Source organism: Chelon labrosus (assembly GCF_963514085.1).
Source record: "Chelon labrosus genome assembly, chromosome: 1".
Taxonomy (NCBI): domain Eukaryota; kingdom Metazoa; phylum Chordata; class Actinopteri; order Mugiliformes; family Mugilidae; genus Chelon; species Chelon labrosus.
In genome coordinates, this window is record NC_140337.1 from 38,376,157 (window position 1) to 38,394,674 (window position 18,518).

Sequence of the window (18,518 nt, forward strand, 5' to 3'; positions counted from 1 at the left end):
AATAATAATATACTTGTATGAGTTAGCCATCATGTAATACTGTATGTTTTAGATATATGCTTTTATAAGATTGATAGAAATACAAAAATATATTTGCAAAATAAAAAAAGTGAAATGCTTGTGCATCTAGGGACAGTGATGACAGTAGTTGTACAAAATGCTTGTGAAACTGGGAAGGGGATTTGGGTGGTTCACAGATTTTTATTTAAAAAACAATATAATTTCAGCTGAGTTAGGCTTTAGTATGTTCCTCTTCTATGTATGTATGTATCCAGGTATGTAAATCAATGTATAGTGTGCCAAATGAAAATGGCATCACAACCAGGTACTGAAATGTCCTATGTGCCAAGTTCATCTAATGTTATACTAATACCTTAAACTTCACTCTCCCTCGTTCTAAATCAATGAAACTACGTAACGTATGAAAAACACTCCTCCTCTCAAAAACCCACAACCATCTGAGGGACTGTGTCCATTTATAGTTTCAGTTGACAATCCCGCCCTGCATTCAAAACTGGAGTGACACGTCACCAATGACGGCCAAAACGTAATGAAGCGTCATTTGGGGAGTCACGTGATTTTTCGACTGATGAAGCGAGGCATCGAAACATCCATAGACATATATAGATAGACGCCTCATTGAGCGCTGCCGTCTACTAGAGCGGCGTGCCTACAGGGCGGCCATCTTGGAACAGGGCCACTCGCTCCTACAGTGCATTACATCTATGGAGGAATGGGATTTCTACACAAATCATAAATCGCTCAGCTGAAGTCCGGCATCTTTTCTTTACAATCCTCTGTCAGAAGCTAGTCTGCTGATAACATTAAGTAAAAATTGTATTTGGGTAGTGAAACCATATTTTTATCATAGCTACATGTGTGACGTTTTTAACAGTTCAATACGTTTTGAAATCGGTCCAAAATTCAGCGAATAATTCTACTTTGAGATTGAGGTGTAGGCCTACCTCTTTCCTTCGTATGTTCATGCACCGCTGCCTCTGCGAGCCCTGTACCAAGATGGTGGCGCTTTAGGCACGTCCCTCCACAGTCAATAGGCGCGTTCGACTTCATGCAGATCTGTGCAGATCTGACTTGACGTGATGCATGCTGGGTTGAACAAGTTCATTTTAACCAATCATATTCGAGGTCTATGAGCATGAACAACCCAGCATGCATCACGTCAAGTCAGATCTGCTCAGATCTGCATGAAGTCGAACGCGCCTATTGACACGTTTATCTATATATGTCTATGGAAACATCTTGTCGCGATACTTCTGCTTTGAAAGCTCAACGAAAGCCAAATGAAAATGGCATCACAACCAGGTACTGAAATGTTTAGCAGCTGCAATAGAGGAAAAACGGGTGAATGTAAATTCCATGACCGTTAACAGGGAGAATAGACAGATTAAGTTTGTACGGGAGGGAGAAAAGACTAGACCAGCAGGTATCAGGCATAACACGGGACAGCTAAGAGTAGGAGGAGCCTGGCAGATGAGGGCGGACTTAAATGGACAACTGGTTATCCCAGGTGAGATAGCTAGCACCCGACTACGGCCAGATCTGCTGCTGTGGTCTGAGCCAGAGAAAGTAGTCTATTTCATAGAGCTGACTGTCCTGTGGGAAGATAGAGTTGAGGAGGCTAATGAGTGAAAAAGAGCTAAGTATGCAGAGTTAGCAGCAGATGCAGAGCAGAATGGTTGGAGGGCTCCTGTCCGCCCGGTAGAAGTGGGATGCCGTGGATTTGTAGCAAAGTCGGCGATTGCTCTTCTGAGCGAGCTGGGCATACGGGGAAGGAGCCAGAGGACTGCGGTTAGCAACATGTCTCAGGCAGCAGAGAGAGCCAGCGATTGGTTATGGGTGCGCAGGAAGCATGCTAGCTGGGGAGCTAGCTAAAGGTAAGGATGGCTGCGTGACTTTAGTGTGCTCGCAAATCATTATACACTCACCGGCCACTTTATTAGGTACACGTGTCCAACTGCTCGTTAACTTAAATTTCTAATCAGCCAATCACATGGCAGCAACTCAATGCATTTAGGCATGTAGACATGGTCAAGACGATCTGCTGCAGTTCAAACCGAGCATCAGAATGGGGAAGAAAGGTGATTTAAGTGACTTTGAACGTGGCATGGTTGTTGGTCTGAGTATTTCAGAAACTGCTGATCTACTGGGATTTTCACGCGCAACCATCTCTAGGGTTTACAGAGAATGGTCCGAAAAAGAGAAAATATCCAGTGAGCGGCAGTTCTGTGGGCGCAAATTCCTTGTTGATGCCAGAGGTCAGAGGAGAAATATTAAATATTGAAATATTAGTTGTTGATAGACATTGAATGGTGAGGAAAACAGGGTTGTGCAGTGGCAGTGTGGAGGGGGGTGACTCCAGGGCGCTGGAAGTCACTGTTAAGCCTTCTTGAGGTGTCGTGGGCCTAACTTAACGAAACATCGGTGAAGGGAGGTGCCCACTTGAAAACCCCAATGACATGCTGCATACTGCTGTTGACTAGGCCAGGTTCCTGATGTCTTCATGTTGGTAGGTAGCTATGGTTACCTGCTGAGTGGGCCATACAAGCCAGCAGCGTTTATTTCATTTAGATTGTCGGTTTAATCATCACGTCTCTTGACCATAGGTTTGTTAAGGTTTCTCAGTTGGACAGGGCCTCTCAATGTGTTTTGCCTGGGATCTTGGCACAATGGATTGTAACATCTAATCCTATGTATTAACGAATGTTATCGCTGTTGTTTGCTTGTGTCATTCTGAGGAAAGTGATGAAGATGATGGCCAGAGAGAAGAGAGAGCTCTAATCAGAACTCAACTGGAGCCTGCCTATCCCAGCTGTCATTGGTCTAGAGGGGGGGGTCCACCCTGGACAGGTCTCCAGTCTATCCCAGCTGTCATTGGTCTAGAGGGGGGGGGTCCACCCTGGACAGGTCTCCAGTCTATCACAGCTGTCATTGGTCTAGAGGGGGGGTCCACCCTGGACAGGTCTCCAGTCTATCCCAGCTGTCATTGGTCTAGAGGGGGGGGTCCACCCTGGACAGGTCTCCAGTCTATCCCAGCTGTCATTGGTCTAGAGGGGGGGTCCACCCTGGACAGGTCTCCAGTCTATCACAGGGCTAACACAGAGAGACACTCACACCTACGGCCAGTTTAGAATCACCAATGAACCTAACCAGCATGTCTTTGGACGGTGGGAGGAAGCTGGAGAACCTGGAGAGAACCCACGCAGACACAGGGAGAACATGCAGACTACACACAGGAAGGAACCAGTGGGCCTGGATTAGAACCCAGAACCTTCTGGCTGGGAGGCATCAGTGCTAACCACCACACCACTGTGCCGCCCTACAAATTCAACTCTAATACTAATTCTAATGTAATCTGATGATCTTCTAGTTCTACTAAAAGAATGGAATGAATATTATTGGATGGAATTGCTCCTAAAATGTTCAACAGTATTTTTCTAAAATGCTTGACTCAGCAAAAACCCAACAAACTATTGTGTGTTCATCAACTGTAAACAAATGTCATGTCATTGTGTTACGTGACAGGCAGGGTCAGGGGGCAGAATTGTTTGTGTCTGTGTGTTTTCCCTCCTCTTCTCCTCTTCCCCTCCTCCTCCTCACTCCTCTCAGGTAAACTCCCATCAATTAGCCTACACCTGTGGATCCCAGCTGGCCAATCATCCAGGTTCCAGTAGAACAGGAGCGTAGCTGCAGTCATGGTTCTCTGTTCTCTGCCTGTCTGCACTGTGCTATACTTGCTTTAGTAAACTTCCTAGTTTCAACCTGGAGCTTTGTGGAGTCAGTCAGTGTGACTAGGTAAGTTTTGGAGTACTCTATACATGTTCCAGCCACGTAGTACTTCCTTGTCTATGAACACTAGGTTTTAGGCTTGGTGCCACTTTTGTATTTCTTTTTGTTCAGCTTCATTTGTAGATAGTCAGAGTCAGGTTTTTGTTTGCAGCTTCATACTATCCAGTATATAACTTAATATTGCACACATATGCAAAATGGAATTTCAAATAAAAAACACATCAAAGGCATTTCTTTCTTAAATAAAGTTTAAATAAAAATTATATGCCTCTGTTTTTATTTACTGGTAGAATTGTTCAGTTAAAGAGTCATAGCTGTTTGATTCTTCAGGGGGAAACAGGCCTTAATTAACAAAACAAACTGATATGGCACATTTTTTATTTCTTTTATTATTTGTTTTTATTAATTGGTTGCAAGACAGGATTTCAAACTGGGAAACAATCCAGGATAATTAGTAATAAAATATTTCCAGTGTTAATATCAAGTGCTTGATCTGTTTTCTACCACAACACAGGTTGTTCATGCAGATATCTTGACTGTGCATTTACGTCAACTAGATGTCACCTGATGTTTGTACTATTTGGTTCTAGAAGTAATAAAAGTCCTGTTGATTATCACAGAGACAGTTTTTGTGTCCCTCTTCTAAATACACGCCACTACACGCTGACAAAAGTGAGGAGTGATAATAACCAAGTCCAGAGAGATACTGCAGAGATCACATACATCCTGATGGCATGGTGTGGTCTGGAGAAAGACACGTTGGCTTTTCCACAGTTGAACATCAACATTTCATGTCATTTTGCTGTATAATTATGAGTCAGCCAACCTATCTCAAGTCATTCTGACACAGACCATTTACTTCCATTCAAACTGTCCTAACATTTGTTCTTTCATAACTCTACAAAAACATTTAGAGCCAGGCTTGTTGTTTCAGTTATTAATATTCGTGTTATTATTCATTTTTTCACAATTTATTATTTACTTTTAACATTATTTAGTTTATTTATCAGTCTATTCTCAACAGTTGTTGTGTCACTGTGATATTTGAAGGTTTCATCTGATAACACTTCATTTCTAACACTTCCATTATTATCTGGACTTGGTGCTAACATCTGCTACAGATTATTTCTCTTCTTAAAAAAGGAAAACAAGACACTTTTTCAAATCCGCTGCAATATGACAAAGAAGATCTGAAGAAAAAGACACGTGCTGGTGTGAACTGAACTTTTTCTTCAAACTGAACTGACTTGAGGTCAGTGAGGATCACTGTTAAGAAGAATCAGGTCAATGTTTTTGTAGAGTTATTAAAGAAAAAAGGTTTGAATGGAAGTAAATGGTCTGTGTCAGAATGACTTTAGATAGTTTGGGTGACGTTGTCATTAGTCTTCTTCATAATTATCCAGTAGAATGACTTGAGCTATTGTATAGTAGTAGTCAGGGTCACTGTGAACAAGAATCAAGACAAGATTTGATGTGTAAACTTTAGTGCTGATATTTTCCTGAATATAATTTTTGGCATTTGTCATTTTTGCTCTAAAAATGATTATAAATTCACTCATTCATTCGTTCGTTCGTTCATCTTCTGTAACCTCTTGACCTGTGAAGGTCACAGTTGCTGGATCCTATCCCAGCTGTCAGAAATGATTATTATTATTTATGATTAATTAGTATAATTTACTTGTTACTGTCGGCACTAAAGACCTAAGGAGTGTAAATGCAAATAGAATTTATTGAGATGTGACATAGAACTAGAAACAGAACTCTGAGATTTTATTCTAAGATTAAAGACATTAAACACTAAATGATGACTATATGTAAAACTATATAATGTAAAGCACCAACGTGACCCTGTGATAGACTGGAGACCTGTCCAGGGTGGACCCCACCTCTAGACCAATCACTAGGCGCGTTCGACTTCATGCAGATCTGAGCAGATCTGACTTGACGTGATGCATGCTGGGTAGAACAAGTTCATTTTAACCAATCATATTCGAGATCTATGAGCATGACAACCCAGCATGCATCACGTCAAGTCAGATCTGCACAGATCTGCATGAAGTCGAACGCGCCTACTGCTGGGATGGGTTCCAGCCAGTCATCAAGACTACATGTCCCAGAATCCTTTGCTTTATTGCTGTTTTTCTGTTTCCTGTAGAAGGAGCCAATGTAGTTTCAGTTTGGTTGAGTGATGGACTCTGGGCCAATCAGAAGTGACTTTGTGGGTGGGACTCAAGTTAAAGTGAGTGAGAGCAGAGTTTTCTGGAGGAGACTCACCTGGACTCACCTGTGTGTGAGTGCTAACGTGGTGTTGAAGCTTTTTGCTGAACGTATGGGTGCAGGAGCTATTTAGCTGATTTGATTTATTCTGTGTAAGTTACCGTGTAGTCCTCTCTCATCCTGCAGTCAGGTGACACACCTTTGTTTTTACTCTGGAAAAGTAGGAAAGTGTTTAATGGACTTTGAGACGTGAACGTCTTGGTTAGGAAACTGTTAAGTGAAAACACCTGGGGCCTCATGTACGAACGTTGCATAAGTACAAAAACGTTACGTAAGTACTCGCTCACGTAAAAGTTCAAATGTATCAAGAGTGAAATGTCCGGGAATTTTGTACGTGGCTACGCCAACGACTTGGCTGGTGTAAGTAGGATTCTACAGATATCGATCCTTTGGCGACACTTAGAGGTGATGCTGGGAAACTGTCATCAATGTGAAAACTATTACTCCGACCGATCGGGACTGAGCCGGACGAGCAATTTGCAGCGAGAGACGGTTTTCTGAATGTAATCAGAGCTATCGACTGCGCACATATTGCTATAAAAGCACCATCGCATGAATTTGTAAATGTCAACAGGAAACATTTTCATTCGATCAGTGTGCAGATCATACGTGATGCGCAAATGCAAGTAAACATTGTGGCAGCGTGCCAAAGAACACATTTTACGCATCTCCACTCCAGTGAGCGTCTCCAATTCTATTTCTGTGAAGTTCTTCTTCTTTCCCGTCTCACTCATTCTTATGTTTTCGTTGTCTGATCGCGCAGAGAGGGGAATCTATGGAAGCCCATTTCCGCCACTTGATGAAAAAAAATTATGAGATACTAAGGGTGCATCCGAATAGTCAGTACATACTAACATCGGTTAGAACGTACTACTCAACCGTCAATTTAGTACGTTATTTATGTATGCGAGTAGTAGGCATACAATTTGGACGTACTGGGCAGCCATCTTGCCTGTCCTTTTACCCCGGATGTTTACATCACGTACTGCGTCTCGCCTACTGAACAGTACGTTAGTATGGGTATTCGGATGCACCCTAAGTCATAATTATGAGATGCTAAGTCATAATTATGAGATGCTAAGTCATAATTATGAGATAGCTAAGTCATAATTATGAGATAGCTACCGTAAATCCTCTAATATTGGCCTGTATTCCATTAGCGGCCGGGTCTCCAACATTGGCCGGTCTCGCTGTCAGCGGAGGTAAATAAAGGCCGGTCTCTAATAGTGGCCGGGGCTATTATTAGAACCATCTCGGCGGGTCAGGATTTCGGCGGCACCGTGTGCGGGACCTGTCCCCGGCGTCGGCCGGCCCCCACCCGGCGCATTTCCTCCGTGGCGGTGCGCTGCGACCGGCTCTGGGTCGGCCTGGAAGTGCTCGGGGCGAAGGCTCCGGCCGCGAGCTTTACAGCGAGGGACGGGGCCCCCTCGCTCCCGGCGCGACTGCCGACCGGCTGCGGACTGTCCTCAGTGCGCCCCGACCGCGTCGCGCCGCTCATTTGTTGTTAATGTTCTGTATGCATACCATGTTATGGTAACTGTACGTTTTCAATAAATGAACCTAGTATTTTATAGGTTCAAATAGACACAAAATCTTGTTTTTATTCATTCTACTGGTAGTTCGTTTTGCTCAAATAGAAATTGAGGCCTGCCTCTAATTCTGGCCTCCTTCCAATAAAGGCCTGGACCGCGATGCGCTTGAGTAAAATAAAGGCCCGGGCCTGTATTAGAGGATTGACGGTAAGTCAAAATTATGAGATACACTCTTGCTGTGTCTTAAAGTCATACTACATTTTGATATGATGGGGTTTGTGTGAATCGGTCCAGCTCCTGTCATAATAAGTAAGTGGCCTAAGTGATAAATCAGTGGATCACACAATGTTGTTCGGGATGATTCACACAAACCCCATCACATCAAAATGTAGTATGACTTTAAGACACAGCAAGAGTGTATCTCATAATTTTGACTTAGCTATCTCATAATTATGACTTAGCTATCTCATAATTTTGACTTAGTATCTCATAATTATGACTTAGCTATCTCATAATTTTGACTTAGTATCTCATAATTATGACTTAGTAACTCATAATTTTTTTTCATCAAGTGGCGGAAATGGGCTTCCATAGGAATCTCAGGTGCAGAGTCAATTTAAATATAATTTCCATATTTAAAATGGGCGTGGACAGGGAGGAGTCGGGTACGTTCAATCGGGATGTACAAAGGCAATGTGCTTCGAAATGCTTCTAAATCTGAACTTACGTCACGATTTAGAAGGAAATCTACACAACTGTTAGTACATGAGGCCCCAGGTGATCATGGACGGTTCTCTTCATCACCACCTACCTGCTCATGGATCCTCACAAACTGGGAGGTTGAGTGAGTAATTAAGACAAAACATTGAACTGTATCAGCAGAAACTACTGTCTTCTGGGCCCCAAAGGTAAAGACCCCAAGAGCTTGGTTTTATTTATTTATTTCAACATTTCTTATTTCCTTATCTTATATCAGTTTGGACATTTTCCTCTTGGGTTACTTTGATTTAATTCAGTATTAAACTTTCAGTTGATTTTATACAGTTAGAGTAGTTAAAGTATTTCAGTTTACAGTATTGAAGTTTTCAGGTACTTCATGTTGTTTTGGTATTTAAAGAAATTAACCTCATGTCTGTATTTATCTCTGTGTTAAGGGGTAAACTGATATTTACTTCATTTTGTGGCTGTTTGTGTGGTTGACCTACATATTTTAGATATTTATAGGAAAAAGGACATTTTTGTTGTTGTTTGCATTAACAGAATATTTTCAGTTGAAGAAGTTCTAAATGAAAACCACCAGTAAATAAATAATTAGTTTTAATTCTAATATTCACTCAAAGTGCGGATTTATATAGTTCACCATCATCAGCTAGAACTGAGGAATCTGTTCAGTCATACAAAGAAATAGTTGAAATAGTGACCTGATCAATTAGAAGCAGAGGGTTACGTGCAGTCAATGGACTGAACCGGAGGACACCGGAGGACACCGGAGGACACCGGAGGACACTGGGGAGACGTTTAAATAAGAAGTGCCTATGAAAAGCCAGTGTGTCTTGAGTTGGTTGTAGAACAGTAGCCTGAATGTGTTCAGATGAAGACGTAGATGGACCTAACTGTTGATGAGCTTCAAGAATAGAGCCAGTCACAATCAGTTCTAGACGACTGATGGTTTCAACATCTGTCTAGAGCAGTCTGAGGACTATCAACTGTTCATGTCACCAAAGAAGAGACATTAGAGTCCAGGAAGTGAGCAGTAGATGAAGTGTTGTGGTGAGGATCAGTGTTTGTTGATCTGTGATGGACTAAAGGTTTCTGATTTGTCTCCTCTGCTGCATCTGGATCAGGAGCTACTCTACAGTCTGACACATCACATCAATACACACAATACACACTCAAACATAAGCTCCATGTGTTCACATCACATCCAACTATTATGTGTGGATGGTTCTGTTGGGGCTGTTCTAATGAATGGACTAAAGGACACTTGATGACAGCAGTCCTAATCATTGACAAAGACTCCTTCATGTTCATGTCAGGTGGACTTGAACAGCCAGTCAGGCCGTGATGGCAGCAGCTGGAGACTCTGTTAACTACGAGTCCCATGTCCTGCTTTGTCTCCAGGTCAGGGACCAAAGTCTCTTTCAGGATGCTGACTGAGCATCCACACATTTGATGGAATCACTCTTCATTGGTGACGACAGAAGCAGACTCTGATTATCTGACAAACAGAACAGTGTTTCTGGCAGAGACAACTTTCTATTTTTGTGATACTGAGCTACTGTGACCAAGTCATTTCTCTTGTGGATGAATAATGTTTATTCTAAGTTGAACTGCAGCTGAGCTTCGGTCTGAACAGCTGCTGAGTCCTGCAGAGGGCGCTGTTTCTGAGGTGAACTGAAACCTGCTGCAGACCTGCTTCAACTGAGCTCTAAGTCCTGGATCACTTCCATCTTCAGTCAGAATGTGGTGCTGTGGAAGCAGCAGCAGCATCCAGATGCTGCAGAATGAGGAGTTCAAAGATCAGTGATGATCCCAGAGCTGAAGCTCAGAGGGCTTTAAAGTGAACTCTGCAGAGAGGAAGCCTGGCTGCTGCAGCCGTGGACACCACGGTCAACCATGAAGGTCAAGAGTCAGAGTGAGAGCAGATGAAGGTTCAGAGAGCAGCCCAGCTCAGATGTCTCAGTGTGCTGATGAGGAGACAGGATTCGGGCGAGACCACCACCTCCTTTCAGGGAGGAACAATTAGCTCCTTGGTTACTGCCTCCAGTTCTATGCTTGGTACACTTTTAGTTCTGACTGGTTAAACTATGTTTGACACCAAATAGAGTTGTAGCAAATGTTCATCTTTGAAACTAGCTACAGATATGAATTAATTACAGGACCCAATGTGGTGGAAATAAAGAAGAACTGAACTTGGAACAGTTTTGTTTCAAAGCACAATGTTAGGGTGAAATTAGATCTGGTGTTTGTTAAGATGAATTACTGTTGTATCAGCATTACAAGCATCATAGCAAAGAGGCTAACAAACGTACAGCACCAGTTAACATTAGCCCTTCATTCATGACATGATACTGTAATCATACAGAGAGAACATAGCATACCTTTATCTTTTCTTTTTCTGTCCATCTCTGTTTATTTGACACTCAACAATCAACAGATTTCCATCCTCCAACGCTGTCACTCACGACCAGAAGTCAAGACTAAACCAGTTCACCTTGGTGACCACATAATTACCTATTTTTATTTGGCCATTTCACACAATTCATAAAAACAAAAACATGCAGAACTTATAGGCCTGTATTTACAATATTAGGAATGAAATGTGTGTTATACGGAAGAAAGTCAAGGTGTGACTGACTTTAGCCCTTTTATACAGTGGACCCCCTCGTCCGTTCAATTTGGGAGAGACCCAGAGGTGACCTGTCCCCCTCCCCTTTCTCTTTCTCACACACCTTATGTGCACGGCACCTTCTCAGCAGCAGGGGGCGACAATTTGCCAATTCCCCACACCGATATGACCATGTAGCGGCGCAGATTTATTGGTTTATTTTTTTCCAAGTGCTCGTGCCGCCTCCCTAGTGTCATGAAAAAATGCCGCCTCGGGCAGCTACCCAGTTAGCCCGTCCCTAAAACCGCTACTGCATCAGACACAAGGAGACACTGACTGTCCTCCCTCTCCTCTCTCTCTCGACATCGTTGATTAAAATCATCATCTTCTTGTCATCAAACTAAGTCACTGATCCTCCTCTTCTTTTCTCCATCCAACTGAAACTGAAAGAAACTAAAACATGAATCCACAGTTTCAGCTGAAAGACTTTTATTGATGTTATTGAGGATTAAACATTAGAGCAACGTATCAGACTGTAGTGTTTCACTTTGACCTGACAGTGGCGCTGTTGTCTCTCTGGTACAATGACTCATATTAAAAGGAAGAACACTAGGAACAGAGATCAATAGAAAGAAGCTGACAGACAAACATCCAGCATGTCAACTAAGACACAGGTTTGACTGTTAGAAGAACATCTTGTCATCATATAGATGGTTAAATAACAATTACCTTTATCCCTCCCTGAGACATAAATGAAGACAATAAAAGGAACAATACAATCATTAAAGTGTAATATACAATATATAATGTTTATTGATATATAAGGCAGACAGCAGCAACACGTATACAAACAAGTAAACCAATGATAAGGCACACAAGTTATAGTCTGTCAATGCCAGAGAAAGTCAGAGTGAATGTAGGAGGTTGGTTCAGACTCCACTCCTGCTCCCTGAGCTTTGTTGGACTGATTCCAGATCAGATTAGAGCTGCTTCAACTGCTTCAACAGGTCAGACAGTTTGTGATGGAGCAGCTTCTACATTCAGCTCAGAAAACTACACAAGCATCATTATCAATAAAGACTCAGTGACATTCAGCACTAACACAACTAAGAGCTTTAGAAAGAGCTGAACTGAAGCTGCTCATCACTGAGATCTGACTCTCTGTCAATCAGCTGCTCTGAATATCACCTTTAATTATACAGCTTCATTAAGAGAAACATTAGAACAGGAAGAACCCAGCAGAACCCAGATGTTCTACTGGAGACTGAAGAAGTAGATCAGTTCATTCATACATTCAGCATATCAACATGATCCTTCAACAGTAATCATCATCCATTGTGTCTTTGTTGTGATGATGATGATGATGATGAGGAAAGACTGCTCCTTTAGTTACAGTCTGACTGAACTTTACATATATCACAGTAGATTTTTACAAAAATTACAAAAAAACTTTATAAAACTAGAAATGAATAAAACCTCCCAGACTTCTCAGGACACTTTGGGTCACTGGTAGATCTTCTCATCTACCACTGAGAACATTTTGAAGACTTTGTAGAGTTTCTGTTTAACAGAAAGAAGTTTGAAACGAGATGTTTGAAGAATTCTGGATTACTATTAAAAAGGAATGAAAGCTTTCTTAGTGAAGATTGATTGTTTCTATGACTTGAGCTTCCACTGAGTCCTTCCTCTGTGGATACAGTCCTGCTGTTTGCTGAGTGTTGGAGGTCAGCTGCTACAGTGGGTTGCTCATGTCTGCTGGATGTCCAGCATTGTTAACTCCTGTCTGTCCTCAAGAGACAGCAGCAGTTCAGTTTCCTGTCTGTTTCCATCTGGATGTTAGAGCAGTGATGGGACGTGTTTTCAGTTTGGTAGCTAAAGGAAACTCTGGTTTATCTGCTGCCAGACTGTTTAGACCAGGGATTGATCAGCTGATTGAAGAGGAGGAGAGGAGGAGGAAGAGGAGGAAGGAGGTGAAGATTTCTTCTTCATGCATCTTACAGTGATCAAAGAAATAGCCACGATAAGAACAACACCAACAACTATCAGACCAACTATCAGACCAAGATGTCCCTCCTGGTGTCCATCTGTGTGACCTGCAGACAGAAGCAACAGAAGCAGGTATGAGGTGTGAGGTAGCTGATGAGTGAAGAACAAACTGCTGTCAGACATTATCTACTGCACTCTGATCACATCACTCAGACCAGCTGTTTTCTAGAAAGTCTCATCAACAACATCTTTCTAAAAGTCAAACATCTGATCTGAGATCTTTCTCTCTCACATCAACAACCAGGAAGCAGCTTCAACTCTGATCAGAGACAAAGACACAAACTCAACTCTACTCACTCACCTGGATCTACTTCCAGTCTGATGATGCTGATGGTTGATTTTATCTGGACAACATAACACTCGTATGTTCCACTGTCCTCTATCTTCACATTCTTCAGAATCAGAGACACGTCTCCATCCTTCATCTGTCTGTCCTGTAGATCCACTCGGTTCTTATAAGATGGATGCTGGTTCTCTGGGTCTAAGTGACCATCTCTACATAAAAGAACATATTCACCTTCCTTCAGGTCAGTTCTTCTCCAGTCTACAACTATGACAGGATCATTGTTCAGATGATTGTTCATTCTGTCCAGGTTCAGCTCTGATGTTTGTCTGTCCTGAAGGAAACAAGACAGAGCAGAGAGGTTAAAGGTCAACATGCAGCAGTCAGTCAGTGGGAGGAGCTACCAAAGAGAGGACACTGGTCTAACACAGGCTACTGAGCTAGGTGATGTTGTCTCATGCTGGAGTTGAAGTAAATAAATGTGGATCAACAGTTACTTTCACTGAAATCACTGCAGCTCAGAACAAAGAGAAGAAGTCTGAGTAGACGGTACGTAGGAGCCTGAACCAAGGACAACTCTCTGAGATCTACCTGCTGCTGAGTCACATCAACAAGGAAATGCATTTCAGACCAATCACAGCTGATACGGTCTGGGGTTACATTTCTGAGGAGGTGCACATCAGACTACAGCGTAGCTGTCATTGGCACCTCATCAACAGGGCTGGCAGACTGTCTGATTGTCTTCACTCTTCCTGGTGTGGAAGAGTGAAGACAATCAAGGAACAACAAGGAACGAGCAAGGAACGAGCCGCCCATACCCGTTACAGTGTAGGCTCCTTGTGGGAGAACAAACCAAGTTAGTTTCACTGTCCAACAGCAAAACAAAGTGTTCATAGTGTCTCCTCAAACATGTGGTTGATCCAGATCTACTAGATCCAGTCACCCGCTTTGGTTTCAACTCACCAGCAGAGACAGAGACAGAGACAGACAGGACGACGCTCAGTAAAGTCATGCAGAGAGAAACGCACATGTAACAGCAGACGATGTAACAGCAGCCATCTTGCCAATGATCTTGTGATGTTATGAGTGTAGTTACAAGGGAACTCCTTCCACAGTAGTCAGGACCAGGCACAGGAGCTCCGCAAGGGACGTCAGTTGTACATAGCCATGCAGGTAGCACAGGATTGTTTACATGTGAAAAGCTGTTAAGAAAATATAAAAAAAAAAACAGATGTTATGCATCGTCTGCTTATTACAAGTTAGAGCAAGATAACACATGGTGTCAAAAGTGGCCGTGAACAGCTACAGACGGAAGTTTTGCCATGTCTGATAACTGGAAGCGTTTTAAGCAAAGATTTAATATCTAGCAGCAAGCAGAGCTGGGGGTGGTGATGAAAAACTGAAAGCTAACATCCTTTTGCATGTTACTGGAGAAGATGCTTTGGACATATATAATAGCTTTCAGCTGGATGATGCTAATATGGCTTTGACAGAACTAATGACAAAGTTTGAAGGAATACTTGGTGCCTAGCCAGCACGTGACCTTGGAGAGGTACCAGTTTTTCACCCATGACCAAAAGCAAGGAGCAAAACATGTGAATTCGACACTCTGAGAGACTCACTAGTGAGAGACAGGATTGTTTGTGGCACAGTGGATAATGCACTCAGAGAAAGACTCTCGCACGGCTCCTGCGCACGGTCCTAACTCAGGGCTCTCAAGTCTCACGCATTTCAACCCGTTCACACGCCACACCTTATATTTCTCACGTAGAGAAATTACCATGATAAAAACCAAGGTGTGCCGCTATTTTTTTTAAAACAGCGGAAGTTCAGAGGCGCCTTTCACGCACCAGCTAATCAAATATAATGAATATAGCTACTGAACAGCCAATCAAAAAATAGCATTGCTGTATCCGGGCAAGATTTAGATTTTCCCAGTTCAGACGCTCGCTGAGAAAAGGACCGTCACATCGAGTCACATCTCACTCATTACAAAACCTCCGGGTCACGTAAACCCGACCAGTTAAATATTAAAATCAGTCCTGTGTCCGTTTTTCCATTTCGTATTTTTGATCTGAGCCTAAAATTGAATTTATTTATTTTTTTTCGTTTTGTGTTAGATTAAATAACAAATAACCAGTCACTTTTTAATTTTTTTATTTTTTTTTCGTTTTGTGTTAGATTAAATAACAAATAATCAGTCACTTTTAAATTTTTTGATTTTTGATTGCCATTTGAAAATGGAAAGAACGACTGATACACAGATTGTAAGTCATCTCATCATGTGATTTTTGTTGCTGGGGAATATTGTGTCCAGGCAGCTGATAATCAGTAATGTTAGCTAGCAGTTGACCAGTGTGTGAAGTAGCCTAGCTAGCCAGTTGAATCCTGGCTAATTTCAGCAGCTATACTGTCACTTGTTTTTTAGTCTTAGTTCAGGACACATTATTCACAGAGCTTTTCTCTTAGGCCACCTCTTAGTTTTTTCTTTAACGTTATTCACAAAGCAGTTGAGACCAACTTCTAGGAAGGACATTACCAACTTAAGATGAGATTTGAAAAGAGAAGCTCTGCTTTGCTTGAAGGCTCATGCAGGAGCTAGCTAGCATTCACCTCGGTCCGTGATAGGCTGATGAGTGCTGCATATTTGACTCAGTTACAGAAATATCTTTCCCAGGGGGATAAATTATGTAATACCACATTATTGATAAGCTCAGACATTATCAGACACACACACACCTGCACTAAGAAATGCTGAATTAAATAAATATTTTTATTTGTGCGAATTTATGTGTCATTTATCAGATCTAAGCCCCGCCCCCACCCCAACCAAATCTCACTCTGAACTCAGTTCAAAACTTGAGATCCCTGTGATAAACAGCAGCTGCTACAGTTGGTGTTGGTCCAGTGATTTGCAGAGTCACTGATTCAAACGATGAGTATGTGGGAAGAGAGAGAGAGGCGAGACACGCCATTTCTCGTGGTGAATTATCGCGAGACCTCATCCTCGACCAGAGGCGGGGCTGACAAAGGTAAACAAACCCAGGTGGTGTGGATTCATTGAGAGTGAGAAGTCGTTCGGTTGCTGCCATGTCTCTGTCGAGCATAGAAAATCCAGTTTGGAATCGAGGAGGAGGTCCTGGAGAAGAAGTCCTTAGCCCGTGAGTGAGCGGATGTTGAAGAGTCCGAAGTTGACATCACTGCAAACAGAGGTGGAGACATGGCTAGCCGACTTGGCTAGGTTGGCTAACATGCTGCAGTTCGCTCGTCTGTCGGGTTTTCTGCCAGGACGGATGGCAGATGAGTGGTTGATGTGGAGGCTCAGGCGGGACCCGCGGTAGTGATGGCCCTCTGACACCCGAGGCTCCGACACATGCGCCGTAGCTCATGAAGCAATTGTATCGAACCATTGTGCCGAGGCGTGGTTCGGTCACGTGACTAGTGACGTTTGAAGCACTTGAGTGACGTTCAAAGCAGTTCAAGTGCTTCGAATGCTTCAGCGGCAAACGAATCACCTGAGGGGTTCGGTTTGTCATGTGAATCACCTGGTGTTCAGGGATATCTCGGATATCCTATCCCTATTTAGTGATGCTCATTTGAATGTTTCTTTGCATAATAGGTTGGTTTGTTGCTGTAGTTGGAATTAGTTGCGTATTTTGTGGAGATAGATCGTAAGATTCAGATTGAAATAGATAAAATAGTTACACAGTTAGACAACACTAGATTTATAGATAGACATCGTTACATAGATAGTTCAAAATATCATTATAGATAAGATAGAGAGCGAGAGATACAGATAAGATATAGACATATAGTCAGAAGTGCGTGTATAGTTTTGGTTCGGACAAATCACGTGTTTTGTGACGTATGAACCATTTCACCGCTTCATTCAGAAACCCGCTCACGGGTTTGGTTGTCTCGGCTCTTCGGGAGAGATGAGATGAGTCTTCGAAGCAAATAATGACTGAGTCAAGAGATTTGGTTTGACACTGTTGCATTCAGTACAAATATTCTCTAACACTACTAAACCATGATACCAAGAGCAAATGAAAATAGCTGATGTAAGCGCTGAAACATAATCATTAGTGTAAGTTAGGAAAGGTTCATAGAGTGTAGTAGTGACGTAATCAAAATGGTCCACCGACAACGGTGCATCACTGATGAGGTTCGTGGTACACTGTGAAATCACCGGTCTTTCGTTAGCGAAACAAGGGTTCGATTCCCATTTGCTCTTTATTATTTATTTTATTGTTATATGTATATAATTTTCTTATAATCAACTTTAAACCACATATCCATGTAATGTAGTCGAATAGGAATGTGCATGGCAAATCAAGTCCCATACAAGCATGAACCAGTATGACACGTCTCCATTGCACTACATTTTATTGTCCACTAGATGTCCTAATAGAGCACTGTGTCACTGAAGCTTCGAGTAATGAACCTTTTTTTGAATCACGTGTCGAGGCTTCAACAAAGCCTCGATTGCCCATCACTAACCCGCGGTGGATGTATTTCCACCATAATGACGTTCAAAATAAAAAAAAGTTAAAAAGTTACCGGCGAGAGCAGCGGCAGCAAGTCACGCCAGCGTTCACTCGACCGGAAGTATTGTACGCTTGTCCTATCCACCTTATTCCTAGCTCCCATGAGCCCTTGCGTGAATTATGGGCGAGGCTTCCGGTACGGACCGGAAGCGGTGTTTTTACATGCTAGCTGTCAGCGCGAATCCACTTTCTCCGAGTACTTTGACACGTAAACCATGTGGGAACCATTGACTGTATATACTAGGTGGGAACACCAGCTCAAACAAGACGACATTACAATCCCGCTGCCTAATAATATAGAGGTGTGGGAGGATAACATGAAGAAGTGGCCTAAAATAACATACAGTGGCATAGTTAGCCACTTTAACTGTGCCGCTTCGGACGGGGAGGCATCATCTAAAAAGCTCTGAGGCGCATCAGTACCTGCACAGTAATAAGGTTGGACGCGTTTTGTTAAAAGAGATCGTGGCGTGGGACACAGTCTTGTTTACCTTAAAGCAGATGTAGAGCCCAACTCATCACCGAGCCTTGGTATTAGTGTCATCATCAGCAGAGCTTGCAGCCAGGCTGCTGCCATCCTTTGGAAGGTATATGTTTATTGTTCTGGTAGTTTTAATGATCATTTTCATTGCTTTTAATGTAGGGCTGCAAGAAACGATTATTTTTGTAGTCAATTAAATGTAATTAAAAGTATAGAA

At 42.5% G+C, this 18,518-nt stretch overlaps 1 protein-coding gene and 1 long non-coding RNA gene across 2 annotated transcripts in view; one reads left to right on the forward strand and one right to left on the reverse strand.

The window, feature by feature from the left end:
• The window catches only part of LOC311492977 (uncharacterized protein), a gene marked incomplete at both ends in the record, with an annotated part of 242,465 nt that overhangs the window by 157,357 nt on the left and 66,590 nt on the right, over positions 1-18,518 (forward strand). The window lies entirely within an intron of this gene.
• The window catches only part of LOC311491913, a 49,273-nt gene continuing 42,481 nt past the window's right edge, over positions 11,727-18,518 (reverse strand). Inside the window, exons 2-3 of the long non-coding RNA XR_014699199.1 lie at positions 13,292-14,475; positions 11,727-13,037 (exon numbers count right to left, since the gene is read on the reverse strand). This is a non-coding gene — a long non-coding RNA (uncharacterized lncRNA). The remainder of the gene's footprint in view (positions 13,038-13,291; positions 14,476-18,518) is intronic.